Below are 21,116 nucleotides of genomic sequence, written 5' to 3' on the forward strand. Positions count from 1 at the left end.
ACTTGTTTTGGGCATAAGTGTGACAAGGAGACAATGATATTAGTAATATGCACACATTAGCCAGTTATTCATGAAAGTCACTGCTCTGACATTGTTTTAGAATGTATTTTTGAATGTTGGCCGGTTGTAAATGTCAGATTCAAAAATTGACTCTGAGAAGTGATCAGTAAGTTTGTAAATATTTTTTTCAAACAGTAAAATTCAATCGATGGGTCATAATGGTCCTGTTTGGTTCAGCTTCTTGTAAGTTAAAATCTAATAATAAAAAACAAAAGTTAAAATTGCATCTTCCTCAGCATTCCGGTAATTAGTATTTTAAGCTATTTTTTTTTATAAGCTATAATTGGAAGCAACACTAAACACTCTGGCACGCAATTCCAAAATAAAAGAAGCTATCGGCAGAGCTTTATACACTGCATTGAACAAGGCCAATAAAGTGTGTATGTACGTAACGTGTTCTACCCTTCAAGTGTATGTATATGTATGTGTATATGTGAATGCTAACTATATCGTAGTGTGATCCTTCTTAGTAATGTAGAATGATATCTCTGTACTTTTGTAGTTTTGATCAAATTGTTTAGTTTGGTCAGTTATTGTTCACTGTCGAGGGTTTTTTTCTTTGTTATTTTTCAGAAAGCTTTGGTTTGATTGACTTTTAGTGGTCCATTTGTATCAAAGGATGGATTTGATGTCTGGGTACAAGGAATTTTCTCTCATTAGTCTGGGTACGAGGTATTTTCTCTCATTAGCTTGCTATTCGGCAGTGTTTACTGTCATCTTTCAATATGGATTTTGTCACAGTTAGTTTTTCAATTGATAACTTCTCATTATTGTGTATTTGGTTTATAATATACATGTATTGGAATCAATTTTCAGATGTGTTGTTATGGTAAGTGCCATTTTACTAATTTTATGCTTACACGTGATTAATTTACCGAATCGTGTACAAGGGGTTGTTGGGCTTGTCTTTGGAAATGAGAATTCTGCCTCAAGTAAAGATAGGTAAATTGTTGATTTATGTTCATAATAACTATTGCTATAGTGGTGGATTTTGTTTTGTTGATGACTCAAAATATTTATGCAATGCACACCACATAATGCATTGGCTGGAATTCAATTAACAGTAAAGCCATGTAGTAAAAGATTTGTTTAATTTCATAAAATTTGATATGTCACCTGTTGGTGGTATTGGTCCATCCCAACCACAACTAAAGACTCAGTGATGAAGCAGTGAATCTCTCACCTGTGGTTTAATTATTTTTCATCATCAACTTGATTCGTTTTGGAGTTTTACATATGGTTATTATGTGTTGATCAAGAGAAAAAGATTCCTGAGGTACACAGGTTTTCATTTTATGATTGGTGTCCCAACTAAGGTTGTTATGAGATATTCGTGGATGTATCTTGATCTGATTTGATGAATATGTTCAAGTTGATACCAAAATTTGGTGCATCTTCTATGTGACTTCATTTATAATTCAATACTCGGAAAGGTCCATTTCTGTCCAACTTATTGTTGTAGTTTTATTGTGTTTAGTGCTAAGATGGTGGCAATAGAACAAAATATAATAGGATGACTGGATTACGCGTCTTAATTTTTCTTCTGCCTTTTCAGGTGTTGAAAACATTTCCTAGTGCAACGAAATACTTGAAAAGTAAGTTGTATTTGATACAATATTCAGTTTGCATTTGCATGCGGCATTAAGAAATAATACTGTATTCATTTTTTGATATAGCAATTGTGAGCTTTGGCAAGGTTACTCCTGAACAAAAAGAAGAAGTTGAAAAGTTTGGTTTGGCTATATATGCTTGGGATGAATTTTTGTTATTGGTAAGCTACTTCTGTTAATCCATTATTCATTTCATATCTGGTTGTTTTGTTAATAATTTTTTGGTTTTGAATAATGCCCATTATTGTACCACGTGAAATTTGTTTCAAGAAACTAGCAGTTTTATGATTTAAATGGAATTTGATTGGTGTATAATTTGTTGAATTCAAAGCAGGGATGCTGGATGGCGTACTGCACATTTTGTATTACAAAAATCATTGTATTGTGCCACTTTATTGCATTTTATGGATCCTTATTTATCTAATAATAAAGTGGTTTGAGGATAACTTAGATGATATGCTGGAGTTGACAGCTGGCACAAGAGGTCACTGGCATTGGTGTGTTTCCATATTGCAGGCAGGCAGTCGTATTGGTTCAGGGTTATGATATAAGGTCAAAAGTCAAAATATGTTTCACTTTAAGATCCAGTTATTTCCATTGTGTTACTTCTATTACATTTGGTTATAGGATAGGTTGAGTACTATTGACTAAATCTGATGGTGCTCTGAAGTAAATTGTGGTTAAATCTGAGGCATTTTGCACTTGAAATGATGTGTGCTATATATACGTTGTCTCTAGTACTGAATGTTAATTTCAAATATTATGTGGTGCATCCCTAAAAAAAATCTGTTCTTGAATTGGAAATTTTTTATAAATCACCAATTGATCTGATACCATTTCCCCAAGGGGGGCTAAGTATGGATGATACTTCCATTGACTATATATTACTTCGATTTGAATTTCACCCTATCGGTTTTGCAGGGAGATGATAAACAGTATGATCCTCCAGTAAAAAAGAAAAGTGACATTTGTACAATAATGTATACTAGTGGCACTACTGGTAACCCAAAGGGCGTTCTGATTTCCAATAATAGCATTGTTACTCTTATAGCTGGGGTGAGGTGCCTGCTAGGGAGCGTTCATGAATTGGTAAGCATGTGAATCAATTTACATTCATAAATCTACGTGGCAGGCTATTTATTTGATTTAATCTAAATTATTCTGCTTTATTTAGGATTTCTTGCACATCCATTTGAAAATTTTACAGTTGACTGAAAAGGATGTATATCTTTCATATCTTCCTCTGGCACATTTCTTTGATCGAGTGATTGAAGAGTGTTTTATCAATATTGGTGGCCCAATAGGATTTTGTCGAGGGGTAATATGACTACCAATTCTTTTCCTTCCACATTAGAGTTCAATGTAACAATTCGGTGTTTGTTACATCTTCAGGATGTCAAACTATTGACTGAAGATATTGGTGAGCTGAAACCTACTATTTTCTGTGCTGTTCCCCGAGTACTGGATAGAATTTATGCAGGTAAGTTTTTTCTTTCTCAATGGATGCAAATGCGAGTTGGTACATGTTCTGAGCAAAATAGAACCTAAAAGGGACACTTTCATCGGTAGCAGATAATGAAACACAATGGCTTTAATCAACTGCAGTGGTTTTGATCCATCACACAGTAATCAACTAAAATATGAAACAGTAAAAGATTTAATGTTAGTGATTTATTTTTGTGTTCTGTTTTAATTCCAAAAACATTTATGCTCTAGAAAGCATGAAACAAATTCAGTGTATTTTAAGTTGTTAAATTTTGATAATTTTTTATTTTGGTCTGCCATGGGACTATTAAAATATGAATAGAGAACACAAGAAACAGAATGGTTAATGAGCGCAGAGTTAAATTTAAATACAATGGTGCTCATTTCAGAGGCACATAGTGTTCTTTCATAATTTCATTCTGTGCAAAACATAACTTCAAGTTTCATGCATTTTATTCTCGAACTCCGGTTCTTATTTTCAGGTTTGCAACAGAAGATCTCATCTGGGGGTCTCTTAAAAAGTACTATGTTCAACTTTGCATACTCATAGTAAGTTCTACTCCGCATCTCTAACCTCCTAGTAAAAGAAAAAAAAGAAAAGAAAAGAAAAGAATAATAGGGATATCTTGTGGAATCACTTATGCCCACATCAATTTCTTTTCATTTGAAGATTCTATTTTATTTATTAACCCTTTCAACTGAAGACCTTTCATCACTTCTTGAAGGACATCATCGCAACCATATATTGATTGGTCAAAAATTTGTGACTAGATATTCAATTCTTCCAAAATTTTGGTCTCCTTTGGAACAATTTCTTGTTCTTAATTCTGTTTCTCATTGTATTTATAGAACCTTGAAATTACCCTTTTAAGATCAGAACTCTGTACTTTATACTTCCTATTTCAAGTGTCATCTCATTCATCATGCATTTTTTTATAAGATAGATTTTGTATTAAAAGGCACAAATCAAAAGGGGGCGCAACCCTTTATGCATCATGTGTACGAAACATAAACTGTGGCTACCCTATGTGTATCTACAGGGACTTGGATTTTTCTACAGTGTTTGCTTTAATTGTAAGGTAGCTAATTTGTTGTTATTTTGTGCTGTCTCATTTTTATCTGCATTTAAACAAATGCTGCGGCAAGCTACATAACATGAAGAAGGGGAGTAAACATGTAGATGCAGCTCCACTTTGTGACAAAATTGTTTTCAATAAGGTGGTGGGCATATTCTTGTAGCAGCTTTTCATTCTTGTTTTCCTCTTTTACTTTCTCATGGGACCATATATACAAAACTTAATCTTTAATGTGGCTTTCATTTCTTTTAACTCCATTCTCAGGTAAAGCATGGGCTAGGCGGAAATGTACGGCTTATTTTATCTGGAGCAGCACCTCTTGCTACCCATGTAGAAGCTTTTCTACGGGTGGTGGCATGTTGTCATGTTCTGCAAGGATATGGTATGTTGTCCTTTTAAATCTGTACATATCAATTTAACTTATTTTATCTGCCTTTTTAGCATGTACATTTGAATTTCACTCATTCCTCCCTTTGGAAGTGGTTTTTGTTACTTATCAGCCTATTTGAGACAGCTTGCTGATATATGTTTCTTTGTTGCTTAAACTCCACTTGGGAATGAGTTCTATTACACTTCGCTTTGGAGGCATCTGAGCAAGTTTGATGAAATTTCTTTAAATCCATTACCTCAGTGCCATATTCCCCCTGTTTCTGCCCATGAATAGAGACTTCTACTGATTCAGCACTGGTATCTTCCATTGTATATCCATTATTATACAGAAAACTTAATTTTTTTTTTTAATTTGTTTTCTTTCTGTGATGTAGGTCTCACAGAAAGCTGTGCGGGAACATTTGTCTCACTACCAAATGAGCTGGGTATGCTTGGTACTGTTGGTCCTCCAGTGCCTAATGTGGATGTGTGCCTAGAATCTATTCCTGAAATGGGATATGATGCCCTCTCAAGCACACCACGTGGAGAAATATGTATAAGGGGCGATACCTTGTTCTCAGGGTACTACAAACGTGAAGACCTCACCAAAGAGGTCCTGATTGATGGATGGCTCCACACAGGTTTGTCTACGACAGTGTCTTTCATAATTAATTTGATATAGTGCTCATAATTTTCTTTCTTAGTCAACCCTGCCCCTAACAATGTTTGTGTCAGGGGATGTTGGTGAGTGGCAGCCCAATGGGAGCTTGAAAATTATTGACCGAAAGAAGAACATTTTTAAGCTGTCACAAGGAGAATACGTTGCGGTTGAAAACTTGGAGAATGTTTATGGTTCTGTTACTGGTATTCTCTGAACTATTGTAAATATATAAATGGAATATAAGTTTCAGTTTTGTCTCTGTGAGCATTCCAATTGTTGTCAACAAATATGGAATGTATTCGTTGTAGATATTACCAACAATGTCCTTCTAGTGATGAGAGCATGGATTTGTTTATGATATTGTTTTAAAAGTTATGCTAGGGACCCCAAGTAAATTACTAAATAAATTGTCAAACCTCTCACATGGGTGTGGGACCCACACAAATCACATGTGTGTGGGTCCCACACCCATGTGAGAGGTTTGGTAATTTATTTGGTAATTTACTTGGATCCATAGCATTTTCCTTGTTTCAATACTTCTTGACTGTTATGACATTATAATGTGGTCTTCTTTTGTTTCTGATATTGTTTGTGTGAACCTCTTGACCGTTAAAAGTTATTCTTTTTATGTATTACCTTACATATGCTCTCTCTCTCTCTCTCTCTCTCTCTCTCTCTCACACACACACACACACACACATTTCCAGTGCGTTCTATTTTAAATTTCAATCCCTTTTCTGCTAAACTAATTTGTGCATGTTGTGTGCTTTTAAGCACTGGAAGAAACTTGACACAGGTCTCTATGATTGATTATATCTCACAAAATTAGTGTTTGCATTTGCATGCTTTTTTCCCATCAGATTTGTTTTTTGTTTTATTACACTTAGGTCATGTTTGATTCACAAGATTAATAGTGAAGTATTAATAATCCTATTAAATTAGTGTGGTATTCACTATCCAATTGGATTAATATCCATTGGATTAATAATCTCACCCCTACCCCATTACTAATAATCCTACAAATTTGTTGGATTAATTATCCATTGGATTAATAATCCTAAACCAAAATGTTAAAACAAACATAGAATAATTGGGCTCACGGATTAATAATCCCAATCCCATGCTCTAATCCACCCAATCAAACATGCCCTTAAGGCACAAGATATTTGCCATAGGTTGATTTTGATGTGTGCATCCTGAGGTCAACCTTATTCTTTCTTGTTAAAACTTGAGGATATCTATATACTTGGTTCATTCATGCTTTTGTGCATGCTTATGGATCTGCTAAGAATGTTCTCATTTCTCACATTTGTGCACTTTTTCCTGTTGGAAACAATCCTTGGAGTGACTTATGTTGTGTGTTTGGTTGGGAGATTTGGAGAGAGATTTGGAAAGGAAAAGAGAAAAAGTGTGTGAAACTAGGTGAAATATATGCATATTTTATTCATATTTCACCTACATTTTCCATTTCCCTTTCCAAATTCCTCTCCAAATCCCCCAACCAAACACAGCATTAATGAACGGTCAAATCTATGCCTGTACTTGGGGCTAGGAGATTGAGCATTTTGTTTATTCCAGAATCTTCTTGTGTTTGATTATGTCTGAATTTCAATCTCAGATATGGGTATATGGGAACAGCTTTGAGTCTTTCCTTGTTGCTGTTGTAAACCCAAATAAGCAAGTATTTGAACGTTGGGCTGAAGAAAATGGTGTACCTGGGGATTTCAATTCCCTCTGTGAAAATCCCAAGGCAAAACAAAACGTACTTGTAGAGCTCACACGGATTGGAAAGGAAAAGAAGGTTTGTGTCTTTTACACTTCCAACCACCTCTCATTTCTACTTCCATTTGATAATTGAATAATAATCTGAGTTAGCAGAGGGGAAGAAAACGTTATTTACTTCCAGAAGATTTCTGAAACTTTTGTGATGTGCCTGGCAGTTGAAAGGGTTTGAATTTATAAAAGCTGTTCATCTTGACCCCGAGCCATTCGACATGGAGCGTGACCTTCTGACCCCAACATTCAAGAAGAGGCCTCAGTTGCTCAAATACTACCAGGTAGCTCTTCTTGATTCTCTCAAGGAATCTCATGGCATGCCATTGTACTATGTTCATTGACTAGATGCTTTGACCCAAAAATGTTTTGAAATATGTGAAATGTGTATTAGAATTCTAATTTTTTTCCGGTGAGACTTGAGAGGAATCGGGAGGAAACCATTTCATTGTAGAAAAATATGTATTAGAATAATCTGTGGAGAAGAAAAGCCAAAAATTGACCCCCCTCGAGTTAAAATCCTGGTTCCGCCCTCGGCCATGAGTGTTTGAACATTGGAGATTTCTAGTTCACTCCATGTTGCCATCTGCCAAGCAACTAGTGCATGCAAGAACTTTTAGTCGACTTAAATTTCCAATTAACTTTTTTGGAATTTGTTAATTTGTCATTTCTGTTTATGACTACTTTATAGTACTCTTTTTTTTTTGGGTGGCACAGTACTAAGGGGAAATCTTTGTGTTGCATTGCAGAACATTGTTGACAACATGTACAAGGGTGCAAAGTAAGCAAACTGCCTGAAGATGGTGTTTTCTAAATTTTAACAGCCCTAAAAAAGGATCTTCATTCTTCGATGCTATTGCCAGTTTTGGCTTTTTGGCATCCCACTCTTTCTTGAAACTGTATATATTGTTGGTTACTTGTATAACCTTGATGATTAGTGCTATACAAATCAACAAAACTTACAAACCGATGTGGCACCAATCATGTTAATTTATTGGATTCAATTTCACTTTTCATAGTTCTATTAATGCATGCCAAAGCCAAATCTTGTTCAGTTCTATTGAAGCTGTGTCCTAAAATTGTTTAGAAAACATTATATTTTATATAAAAATGGCCAAAGAACACAGGCATAGAAAGATTGGAGCACTTAATTATAATGTGAACTTGAAACAAAGATACCAAGAAAAAGAATTCAATACATAAACCAAGATTCATCAATCAAATGATAAAACAATGAGAAATCTTTTGTCATTGCACAAACTATATTTGTATTGCAAATGTGAAATTTTGGAAATACAATTACATGAGAGAGAGAGAGAGAGCACTCAGTTGTTTTTAAAGGACACAAAAAAAAAAAAAAAAAACAAACAAACAAACAAGCTCCTTGATTTTTTTTTTGTCATACTGAGAAATAATTTTCTTCTCAACATGCACACTTGCCCTATTTGTGTCTCAAAACTATCTATGCTAATAACTACTGAAGTGGAGGAGAAAGAGGATGAGCACACCTGTTTAATCATCTCTTCATGCCTTTCTCCCTCCTAACATTCCATCGGCAAACCTACTCTCAATCCAAAATCAACAAGTAATTGAAAAATTACAACTTAAAAGAACAAATCCCTTTCCAAATTGCATCTTGTATAGCTGAAAAATCCCAATTCTCACATCACAACCCAAGAAAAACCCGTGTCAGCCACCTCTTTTCGTAATTTTAGGCCAAATTGTAGCTTGAGACTGAGACATTAGCTTGAGAGGCAGAGTGGATGTAAGCAAACTCTAGGCTCTTCCCAGCTGTTAGAGAGTTGAGCCATGCTGGAAAAACATATGAATCGCCCGACTTTGTCAGGCCCCACAGAGGACCGTAGAGCTTGGAGATTGAAAGGTTGAGAAATTTCAGTGTTTTGGGTGACTTGTTTGTCACAGTTGTGGAGTATCTGTAGTAAGTCTTGCCATTGTAATCCCATGAACTTGTCATCTTTTGTTCAATGGCAATGGGTGCAGAAGACGAAACTGCAAAACAAGCAAATTACATTAGATTTAATTATTCCCATATTAGATCAACATTTGGAATTACAGGCCACAAGAAATTCTTCCAACCTCTGGATCGAAGTAGTACGGACGCAGACATGAGACACAACAATTTTGAAAAAGTTAAGGTATATTGGGGATATAGTAAACCAAAAATAAAATAAAATTATAGATATAAATTTTGAGTATAAAGATATAAGAGACATCAATGTATGTGTGTATTTTTATTTTTCTTCACTTTCCATCTTTTTGTTTCTTTACTTTGAACTCAAATAAGCTTTCTAAAATTATTTTAAAAAATCCATAAAAGTGTAGGCATGTCCAAACATATGACACATGTATCCGTTAAGTGTTATGCAAAATAATAATAATAAAAAAAATTTAACACTTCATGTGGCGTGTCTAAATGTGAACACACGTATCAATGGTGTGTTGGTATCCAATACATGTTGGACACAAACACAATACCCAATTTGAAGAGTACGTGCTTCCTAGAATTAGACAAAGTCCAACAGGGATGTCTTTGCATGAGGATTGCAAGAATACCTTGAGATGGTGTGGTTCCGGTAACTGGAGCAAGCTTTGGCTGGGTTTTAGGGGCTGGAAAGGTCACTGTAAAGCAAATTTATTAAACATTATCAGCAAGAGAAAATGTTATTCTTAATCATATAGAATAAAGAAATAAGTAAGTGACAAAATTTCAGATTATAACCCGTATACATACCTGGAAGGAGCTGGTTGTAGCCGCTATGTCCACTGTGTAGTCTTGCTAAAATGCCAAGAAGAGGAGCATTGTTGTAGGTAGCTGGCTTTGTTTGCTCATAGTTGTCTCTTTGATCAGCAAAGTTGTCATAAATAAGCGTCGGGTCCACCAACAAGAGCACCTGTTAGGAGGTTTGGATCGCTTGCATTCTTGCTAAACCATGTGGCATAGCCTCCACGGCAACTGACAAATGAAGGGTTGTCCTTAAAGGAGACAGTGGAGGAAGCTCTGTGATGAACCTGTTGTGGGTAGTTGTTTCCATAGCCTACCATATAACTTGTAGCTCTTGGGTTGTCTCCAAGAATATAGTCCACCTGAGGGTTCAAACATTGCAAGAATTAGAGCCTTGTAACAAACTAGTTCCTATTCTAAAAAAATATGTCAAATTGATTCAAATCACTTCAAATTGTATAGTTTGGTTTGGTTTTTTGAAAGAACAGTTTAGTCCCAGTTCCAAAGATGTATTGATCTTGTCAGATGATAACAAGTCTTAACCTGAGATTTGGCAAATGAAAGAAGCTCAGATGGAGAGACACTGCCAGAAGCACACTTCAGGTTTTTCTTGGCGTGCCCAAGGGATGGAACAACTAGCGTGCCCAATGTTGTTGCTTCAGGATTTATTCTGAGTGATAAAGAAATAGGAAGTGCACATTTTCATCAGACTGGTGATGAAAATGGGAGAAGTTGCACAGAGAATCGCCTCTTGGATTCAAGTACCAAAAGAAAAAGAGGTCCACGGACTAATATTGATGTGAGTAAGATGATGATGACGATGATGACGATGACGATGATGATGATGATGATGACATGACTCCAATTAGTAAACTTAAAACAAAGGCAACTCAAGAGTTGATTACAGATGTGGGTGATGGTTCTGACAGTGCAGATAGTTCTTCTGACATTGAAAGTACGATTAAAAAGCTCCGAAGTAGGAATGATAAAAAGAAAATATGGTTATTTGAAATTGACATGATTTTAGCATTTCAGAACAATCCCAAACTATGCATGAATGCTGTTTGTGCTCTTTATAGGCAGCAATTGCGTAAGGGGCAATCTGTTAATGGCTCCTCTTTGACCAAGAATCAAGGATTTATTGTGTTTGATTTAATGAGGTATGACTAAAAAGAGGCAAGCGGTTTGTTGATTCCGTTCACTGATTACCTTCGGTAATAATTGCAATAAATAGTTCACCTAGCTACTAAAATTAATACATTGCATCGCAACACATAGTGCACCACTTTGCTTATGAAGGATAGCTACAACTGATATACTACTAGGTCAAGCCTCCATTCTTACGTTTATAAGATAAATATATATATATATATATATATTCTGTTATGTTACCTTTTACAAATTACGGTTTGCAGTATGTTATATCCTTTTTCTTTTCTTTTTTGCTTTTTCATTCAACTTATATCTTATGGTGATTTCTTGTTAAATTTGCACAATATGGTAATTTTTTATGATTGCTTTTTGCATTGTAAAAGATTTTGAGAATTTGCCTATGTTGGAAGGTTATTTATGTTTATAACCAACACATGGAAAATATTAAATCATAAAAAGGAAAAAATAATTGAAAAGAAAAGAAGAATAACAAGAGGAGGTGATTTTGGTTTCATATGTACTCATAGAAGTGTATAGATATTTTTTTCCCTGAACAAGTGGATGCAATCTTAATTTTATTGACATTTCCATTTCAACTTTCATTTCCTTCACTAGTACATTTCCATTTCAACTTCATTTCCTTCACTAGCAACTCTCTCTCTCTCTCTCTAAGTTAGGGGTATTAATGTGGAAAGTTTTGACATTTCCATTTCAAGTTCATTTCCCAAACAATCTCAACACAAGTGGCATCACTCTCTGTTATGTTTTTAGCCTTCTCCATCCCTATGCTCTTCTTCCCTTTTTAAGTCAGGTTGTATCATCTTTATGTTAGGAATTTATACTTTTAGCTTTAATTCCAAAAACCTCCCACAAGTCTAAGAATTTGTTTGTAGTCATATTTCTCGCCTTCTTACATTTTTTGTGCTCTTGGACACTACATGAGCAAATGTGAACAATTTCATTTTTGGCATGTTCAGTGATTGATTAGAAAAGAACCAAAAGAAAAAGGGAAAGAAAATTGTCTGACCTGATTAGGAAGCTGTCACCAAAGCTAGGTTGATGCATTTTTTGCTGTATTCTTTCTTCTTCTTCTTCTTCTTCTTCTTCTTCACTGAAGTGTGTTAGTTTAATAGATAATTTTACTGTGAGATTTTAATATGGCAATTTTGATTTATGTGTTTTAATTTTTGAATTCCCTCCCTCTGTCTATATGAATGTAAACACACCATATATGTGTTGACATTCTTTCTTGATTTCTTGTCATTACTGTGAATTGCTTTGTATGTTGGTGTTGTGTTTTTTAAAACTTTGAACTGGATTGGGTGCTCTACCCTTGGAAAATTTGTAATATGGCATGGCTATAACGTCCTCTTGAACTGTATGATTTTTTAAAATTTACCATATTCCATTTTGATTACTCTTGTTCTGCAGTTTTTGGCTGGCAAATTATTTTTGCAGCAATCAAAAATATGATTGAATAAAGTTTGCTCAGATAGTATGGATGGAGTTGGTGATGAATTGGCTACAATTGATGCTGTGGATAACACACTTTTTCAAAGCAAAGATGGTGAGTATTCACGGAAAGCAAACATGCTGGTATGATGGAATCACATGAAATGATGATACCCAGTGAGCGTGAATGTCATGGGGGCTCGTCCCCTTCATTTACAACTATTTTAGAGGGCAAGAACCCAGAAAGAGGTTGTGTGTTTGAACGTCTAAGTGCTAGTATTTATTGTGTGGATGATGCTGGGGTCATGGCTGAAGAGTTAACACTACAAAATTTTAAGAATGAAAACATAGCTATAGTGAGTACCTCAAGCAATAGGGATGCTATAATATCAAATGCTTGGAAGGATGTTGGATATACAGTTTTTCCAGAATTATTGGGTCCAAAACCACCAGATGATGTTCACAATGATAACGTGGAACATGTATTGAATAATGAAAGCAAAGTTGTTGTAAGCAATCCATTAGCACCTCCTGGAGGTATCAGTACAAAAATTCTTTCTAAATCTGGGTTTTCTAAGTATTTTGTTAAGAATACCCTGAAAAGTAAGGGGGTTATATTTAAAAGTCTAGCTCGTGAAGGATTTGGTGCTGTGATTAGGGGCTAGACGGATTCCAAGGCCTCCAGTACTGCTATGGTAGCTTCTAATGCACCATTGTGTTCAAGTTCTAAAACTGTTGTGCCTCCTTCTCATGATGTTGCCAGGCCTGGGCTGGGTCCCTGTCTCAATACTTTTCATGATTGAGTCAGTCTGAGAGAATGGCTGAAAGCCGGGCAATATAAGGCAAATAAAGTCAATAATTTTCATATATTTAGGCAAATTGTGGGTCTCGTGGATATCTCTCACGCTAAAGGAGTTGCCTTGCAAGGCTTACGGCCGTCCTGCTTCAAGTTGTTGCCATCAAATCAGGTTATATACCTTGGATCATGTGTCCGCATGAAACTGCAGAGAATTCTATAGATCAGGATAGTTTCCTCTCAGAAAATGATCGAAATGAGAAAAGGCCATTAGAACAGGCGATGCATCCTGCTGTTAGTGAGCAGATAAAGAAGCAAAAGTTTGGAGAGAACCTGAACTTTATCAGACAGTGGCATCAGTTTCCATCAAGATCTAGCTTTAAAACCGCAACTGCTCATGATACTGATGTCAGTATTGCTGGGCCAAAGGATTCCTGGAATGAATTGAACAAAGAGCATAACCTGAGAAGAGAATATAAGAGTGAGAGCAACTACAGTAGGCTTACACCCCAACTGCGGTCTACTTATGCAAGCGACCCATTGGAAGAGAAGAAGTGGTATACCAGTCCTGAGGAGCTTAGCGGGAAAGGATGCACATTTTCATCAAATATTTACATTCTAGGGGTTTTACTCTTTGAGGTACAAGAAAAGCTTTCTTATGCTGAAAAAATGTGAGGTATTCAAACATGGTAATCTCAGCATAGCTAGGAATATGAATACATTTCCATTGACGCTATTCAGTATCTTGCTTTTTCCCCTATATCTAATTTTACTATAGCATCGTGAACTAGAAATGTGTAGCAATCCTTGTTATCAAGGTCTTGACAAAAATTCCATCTATTATCCTTTTATTTTTGTATCATTAGGAATTTGGATTTTGTATAGTTGAACATTATCTACTCTTCCTTGAATGGTGGGTTGTGGAGGTATTGTAATTTTACAAAGTCATTTAAGGGATAACATTAGCATTGTTGCTTGGATTGTGATAATACAATGGTGTTGGGTTATATATTCCAAGAAACATATGCAGATTCTCTATGCTTTGCTCAATTAGTTGAATTGTCATTATGTTTAGGGACTATGCTAGTTTTTGGAGGGCTTTAGATAAAAAATGGTTGAAATGATAGATATTGGCTTGACTAGTGGTGCAGTCAGAAGTTTTTAGAGGAACTTCTCAATGAACAAAAATCCCAAGTACCCCCCGTGTCATTCTCAATCATGGATCGTCCATATGAATAGCAACAGCTTAATGGTTCCTTAGAAGGTCTAGGCATTAATCCTGGTTCCTGGTTCCTGTTTCATTTTGTTGAGATGGATCATAAACCATTGGATGATCTGTTTTTGGTAATGTTATTACTTTATGGCATTGAGTTGATGAGGGACAATAGCTGAAGATTTTCCACTTCCCTTATATTCTTTGTAGAGTTTTTGGTGGATTCATGTGTCCCTGTAGATAATAGAGTTTTCCTTTCCTATATGTACTGTGGATAAGGGAAGTTCCGCTTTTCTCTGGCTCTTTATATATTTTACTTATAAAAGAAATAGAAGAAGGAAGAAGAAGAAGAGGAGGATGATATGGAAGATTCTTCTAATTTCGTATTTATATTCATTAAGAAAAAATAACTTTGTATTGTTTTGTGATAATTGTTGTTGTTCTCCCATTTTTGGTTCCTCTGGAGGGACTGAGTACACAAATTAATTTTTGGACTAATATGGATTATCTCTTTCAGTTGCTTAGCCCTTTTCACTTTGAAAGGGAACTTGCTGCTGCCATGTCTGATCTGCATTATAGGATTCTTCCTCCAAACTTCCTGTCGAAGAATCCCAAGGAAGTTGGATTCTGTCTTTGGCTTCTTCATCTTGAACCTTCATTACGCCCGACAGCAAGGTAATACTGTCTTTAAACTTTTATTCTAGTCCAACTGTGAGATACGTTGTTCATTTTACTTTTTCAGGGAAAGCTATCTCTAAATCAAAGTTAATACCTTTCACCTCTGAGAAGCCTTCTTTTGAGTTATGATGTCTGTGGATGTTAATGTTTCCCCTACAACTATGTAGTCAATAGGACTCCTGATTTTTTTTTTTTGGAAAGGTTAGCTTTGGCAGACTTAGAATGATGTGCCTGTGGCCTTTACCAGATAATTGAACAAGTAGTCTAAGAGGATAACCTTCCCAGATTGTAAATTTCTCTTCTCTTGTATAGCTCAATTGTTGATTTCCCCTCCTCTCCTCCAACCTCCACCCACCCAAAAGATGAAGCCTAAAATGAAATAATGAACCCCTGCTAATTGTAACTGGGAATATCTTTAAAATTTACGCTAAAAGTGACTGCCAAATCCTGACTCACTGGCTTCCTTTTACTTATTTAATAATTGTTGGAAGATATACATGGAAATAACTATAAACCTTGAAGCGTAGGTTTGTTCTCAAAATTCGTATATCAAATGCTTTTCCATTCAAGAAAAATTCAGGTAGTAAGTTCAGGTGGTATTATTAATCAAACAATAAAACTTCAGGTGGTAACTTTGTCCTTGCCATGTTCATATTCAGTCTTAACCTGTCGTTCATTAATGACCTCAAAATTGTGTTACTCTAGAATTCAACTAATTTTAATTCATATTTCATATTTTATTGGTGATCAAAAGGAATTACCAAACCTGTGTGGTCTACTCTTTGCCTTTTTTCTTTGGAAAACCTCATAATCCCAAATTGAATCAAACAAAGTTGCAGGAGCAATTACTTTCCCATTTTGATAAATAAAAATTAGCCAGATGATTCCCCCTGTCCATATAATACGTTAATAAATAAAAATGTTTTCCATTTTGAAGAAACAAATCAAAATTAGCCAGATGATTCCCCTCGGCTATATAATATTGCCCAATAAGGGCACCTAATGCGCCGATCTCTCAAGATTGCTAGATGTTCAAACATCACCATGTTATCAAGTCCGAATAGATATCTGCTTTATCTTTTATTTTTAAAGTTTGAATTTAACATTAGTCACCTAGTAAAAAGCAAAAGGCATTTAACATTAGTCTCTTACATATTAATCCTTGAAATCAATTGACACTGTCATACAAAATCCTGGGTTTATAACTATTGGTCTATACCACGGAAGTCCTGCAGTCTGATGTTATAAGTGGAGTTGAAGAATCATTTGAAGATAAGTTGTCATCATTAATAGACCAAGATGATGCTGAATCAGAGTTATTGTTACATTTCTTTTTTCCATTGGAAGAGCAAAAGCAGAAGGACACCTTGAAGCTAGTAGAAGAAATTAAGTACCTGGAAGCGGATATTGAAGAGGTACAAAGAAGGCAGACAAAAAAATCGTTAGTTCTTGCTTGCTCATCAAAGGAGTCTCTTCATCCAAGGGGAAACGGGTTCTGTCACAGAGAACATTCAAGTTTTGAGGTACATTATCCTGTAGCTAATAATGAATTGAAGTTGATGAAGAATATCAGTCAGCTGGAAAGTGTTTACTTCTCCACGAGATCCAATATTCAGATTTCTAATAATGATGTGACCACACGTGCAAATAAGGAATTATTGAAAGATAGAGCCAACAGGTATCGGCCACAGAAGGATGAAGAGAAAAACAAACCCATTGATTTCCTAGGGGCCTTCTTCAGTGGTTTCTGCAAGTATGCTCATTATAATAAGTTTGAAGTGCATGGGATATTAAGGAATTGAGATTTCCATAATTCTGTAAATGTAATTTGCTCTTTGAGTTTTGATCGAGATCAGGATTATTTTGCTACTGCTGGGGTATCAAAGAAAATAAAGATATATGAGTTTGATGCACTCTTTAATGACGGTGTTGATATTCATTATCCAGCAATTGAGATGTCGAACAAATCAAGGCTCAGCTGCATTTGCTGGAATAGCTATATCAGGAACTATCTGGCTTTAACAGACTATGATGGCATAGTCAAGGTATGTATCTTTTGGCATTATAGAATCTTTTTACTAAATACATCTTTTTTTTTTTTTTGGTCATAATTATCCGTGGACCAACCCCAAGCTGAACAGTTCAACCTTTGTGCACAGAGATATTAGATGCAAAATTTGATTACTAAATCTGGTGTTTCACTTTAGTGGGAATATTCTTTGTTAACTATCACCTCTCCAATGCACCTATCTACATTGGGTTCTAAATTAATAAAGATTGGTGGAGTGGGATTGGGCACGCCATTATTGAATCTTCGATCTTGTGTCCCAAATGGTTTTAAATTGAGTCAGTCATGCATATCCATTGTGCTTGTTGTGATATGCCATATCCATTGTTGTCCTTGTGATATGCAAATGTTTCAGTCAATTGAAAACAAATAGGCTGCTTCATCTTATCGTGATTAGACTCTACTCTCCTTTCCCCCCCCCCCTAGATTAAATTTAGGACAAATTTCTCTTTACCCCTTGTGGTTTGGGCCATGTGCAGTTTACCCTATGTTACCTAGAACGTAGATCATTCTGGTACATAGAACGGAAACGGGAACGGGAACGTGGTATGCCATATGCTCTAAAATGTGGTATGATAGAAGTAAACTTATATATATTACACTTAAGAATTTATGGTACTTCAAGAGTAATTTTCTTTTAACTATGAGGTATTCAATTTTTTTTTTTTTTTTCACGTAGCAAATCATTTCTATGAAATTTATGACCCTTTTTTTTTTTTTTGTCTCTTGTCAAAACTTAAGTCACCTTAGATTTTAGTTCATATATTTGAATTTTTTTTCTCCTAACACGTAAAGAAATATATTGGAAAAAACTTTTGGGATCGCTTGGGATCACTAAATTTACCATTTTGGAACGAAAGTGTACCATGTTTTGGAATATGCGTACCAATACATAAATCGTTAGGGTATTACCATTTTCTGGTAACATAGGTTTACCCCCTTAATATTTTGAAATGACCACATAACCCCCACGTGGTTTGTGGACTGAAGTGCATCATTAACCAATCCGTCAAATTAACAGCTAGTGTGAAACGTGTGGCAGACATAAGGGGGTTTTATGCTCATTTTCAGATTTCAAGGGGGGTAAATTGCATGTGGAATAAAACACAGGGAGTTAAATCACACAGAGAATAAAACATAGGGGTTAAAGTGCATTTTGCCTTTCAAACAAATGACGAAAATATCTGGGTATTTTAGTCTTTTTCATTAAATCGTTAATGGACCTAACGGTGAACTTTAGTCCACAAACAACAAGGGGGTTATATAGCCATTTTCAAATGTTAGGGGGGTAAACCGACATGGCCCAAACCATAGGAAGGTAAAGTGAAGTTTACCCTTAAAGTTAATGTAGGGCAATTCTCAAAATTGAGAAAAACTGGTCTTTTCCAATCAATTAAGGATGGGATAAGGTTAAGGTCAAGGTCCATAAGGAAAAGAGTGTTTTGATCATGTGGGAATCTTTCGGTTTCAACTTCAAGTTTTTATTTGGTGAAAACAAAAGGGGGAGTGGTGAAACGCACTCATGATGAGGTTTGTAAATTGCCCTAATTAGGAGTAATATGGCTGAAGTTAGTGATAAAATGTGACCATAAAAAGGTGTTGGTTAAGGTGTGAGGAAAAGATGTGAAACCCATGTTTTGGTAGAACAGATGACAGTAGAAAGTGCAGAATGGCAGATAAGCATTTGTGTAGGCTGCTGAACGGTTGGGCTGACAAGGAAAAAAAATGCTTTGCTAAAACAGATTGGAACTTCAGAGATCTTATATTCATTGAAAGCCTTTGTGATCAGTCAATTAATATCATGGACCACAAAGACAGATCTCAACTCTACTTGAAAATGCTTTGCTCTGCCTGTATGAGATACATGAATCCTCTTTGGTCATTTTGTGCTTTCTAGTTTTAAAACTGTAGTTTAGACACCTATACAAAAAAGGGAGGTTTGCTTAAGTTCTTTGAACACATGCATGCCTCGGTTAAATGAGATGCAAAAGGTTTTTTTTAACTTCTTTAACCATAGCATATGTGGGTTATATTTAACTGCATTTACATACATACACAAGCTGATCTAATATGAACAATATATAAACAAGGAGAGCTTATTCTAGCTCGTTTTTATACATAACGAACCTAGCTAAGCCAAGCTCACGAGCAACTTGGTTCGTATGCAACCCTAGGTTTGATCAAAGGAGGGTTACATAGGTTCGTTAGTTCTTAAGGCATTCTTTAATTGCTAGCCAGGTTGATATCATCGTTCTTTTATGAATTAAATTGTTAGATTAACATTTTAATGCAATTGCCTCACTCTTTAGGTGGTACCATCGATAGCAATTGCATTTGTAACATACGAGTTGGTAAAGGACATTCTTGGAGTTGAGATGAGGATATCTGACTGAAATCACATGGAAGTTCGGGTATTTGTTGGACTTCCATGCAAATTTTTGCAGGACAAAGGAACAAAGAAGGTAATCAATGGGGCTCTCTCTCTCTCTCTCTCTCTCTCTTTTTTCCTGATTGTGAGGAAGTTTAGAAACCAATTTCTAGCCCAATGATGAAATTGTCCAGTCCATATTTCTCCATCTCTTTTTGTTTTTAGGTTTTTTCTTGATTCATATATGCACTGCCAATAATAAGTTGGCAAGGAGGATAACACTAGACAACCTTTCTAGAAATTTTAGCATTATCCTTTGTTAAATAGTATTTTTGTATCTGGTTTTTAAATTGAGATTGGTAATTTGGTGTTGTATTTTGTTTATGCTTTTTGTGTGTAAGCTTCCTAACATAACATGTCTAGCATCGTTTCTATTTCTTTCTGGAAAATTAGTAATGAATATTAGATTAGTTAATAAGTTATTGTATAAATATGTTAAGATTGTGTTTGGATAATAGATTTGAGTAGGAATTTGAAAAGGAAACTAGATAAGGTGTGAAATAAAGTTATATTTTACTCATATATATATATATATATATATTTTAAATCTCTACCCAAATTTATGATTTAAACATAGTCTAAGAAGATGGTTTAATTTGGACCTTGTACTCATCCAAGCTAATATGGAATGGAGTTGCTTTCGAGCAATTCCAAGTTTTTACTACTGAACTCATCACATATGCTATTTTTGAAGATGACATGTAGGCTATAAAATGAATCAAACTTGTGCTCGGTTAGTGAAAAGCTTGTTCGTAATTAGCTCATTATATAAATAAGTCAAGTTTGAACATTTTTTAATGATTGTTAATTTTTAGAGTTCGACTCAAACTCAACTTGATAAATTTATATGTATTATAGAACTTTTTTTTTAAAAAAATAAAACTATTATAGCTTAATTTGTGATTTTTTTTTTTTGATTAAAACTCATTTGAAATTGACTTGAATGATAAACAAACTAAAATTTTAATATCCTTTTTAAGCTCGTTAAGCTTTAATTGTTCAGGAAATTTTAAATAAATTATATTTTATTTCAATTTTTCTTTTCTTTTTTTTTTTTTGTTTTTGGTGATTTTTTTATTTAAAATTGTGTCAATTTTTTAATTTTTCTAGTCTACCTTGTCTAGATGAATCTAAAGGTGAAATTATTTTTTAAAAATCAAAATCTAAACTGATAAAAATTCCATCAACAAATGATATTGTCAAAATAAACCAATCAAATATCACAATCAAATAGAAAAACTATTCAAGTATCCGATTTATGTGCACTTAGAATTTTTCGAAATTATTTAATGTCTTGAGACCAGTCGTTGGGAATGTTATTTAGAGTTTTAATCTAATTTTATTTTGACTTAGAGCTTGAGAAAAATATTGGTTGTAGCCGTGTCACAATCAACCAAATGAGTTGAATGAGAGTGAACTTAAGATTTTCTTGTAATCAAATTATGCATAATGCATTCACATCCATATATTGACTCAAATTAAAATTTCGGTAAAAAAATATTCAAAATTCATTTAAACTTTTTGTTTCATACTCATATCAAATTGAGTTTTA

The 21,116-nt window shown here is 34.8% G+C and overlaps 3 pseudogenes across 3 annotated transcripts; 2 read left to right on the forward strand and 1 right to left on the reverse strand.

The window, feature by feature from the left end:
* Positions 1-208: 208 nt before the first annotated feature.
* On the forward strand, positions 209-8,092 carry LOC145802881 (long chain acyl-CoA synthetase 4-like; annotated as a pseudogene). The gene is made up of 15 exons (XR_014344656.1): positions 209-226; positions 721-732; positions 1,616-1,655; positions 1,737-1,831; positions 2,592-2,759; positions 2,878-2,988; positions 3,063-3,150; positions 3,638-3,708; positions 4,302-4,373; positions 4,496-4,613; positions 4,996-5,241; positions 5,336-5,481; positions 6,880-7,062; positions 7,202-7,318; positions 7,784-8,092. The product of XR_014344656.1 is annotated as a long chain acyl-CoA synthetase 4-like (transcript).
* A 538-nt stretch (positions 8,093-8,630) lies between these two features.
* Positions 8,631-10,476, reverse strand: LOC114272317 (endoglucanase 6-like; annotated as a pseudogene). The gene is made up of 4 exons (XR_014345133.1): positions 10,321-10,476; positions 9,787-10,139; positions 9,609-9,674; positions 8,631-9,044 (listed from the first exon to the last, which is right to left on the reverse strand). The product of XR_014345133.1 is annotated as an endoglucanase 6-like (transcript).
* Positions 10,477-16,273: 5,797 nt separating this feature from the next.
* LOC145802882 (protein SPA1-RELATED 2 pseudogene) lies at positions 16,274-19,879 on the forward strand (annotated as a pseudogene). The gene is made up of 2 exons (XR_014344657.1): positions 16,274-17,113; positions 19,446-19,879. The product of XR_014344657.1 is annotated as a protein SPA1-RELATED 2 pseudogene (transcript).
* Positions 19,880-21,116: the final 1,237 nt, after the last annotated feature.

The sequence above is a fragment of the Camellia sinensis genome, chromosome 11 (assembly GCF_055761805.1).
Source record: "Camellia sinensis isolate YWXY chromosome 11, ASM5576180v1, whole genome shotgun sequence".
Taxonomy (NCBI): domain Eukaryota; kingdom Viridiplantae; phylum Streptophyta; class Magnoliopsida; order Ericales; family Theaceae; genus Camellia; species Camellia sinensis.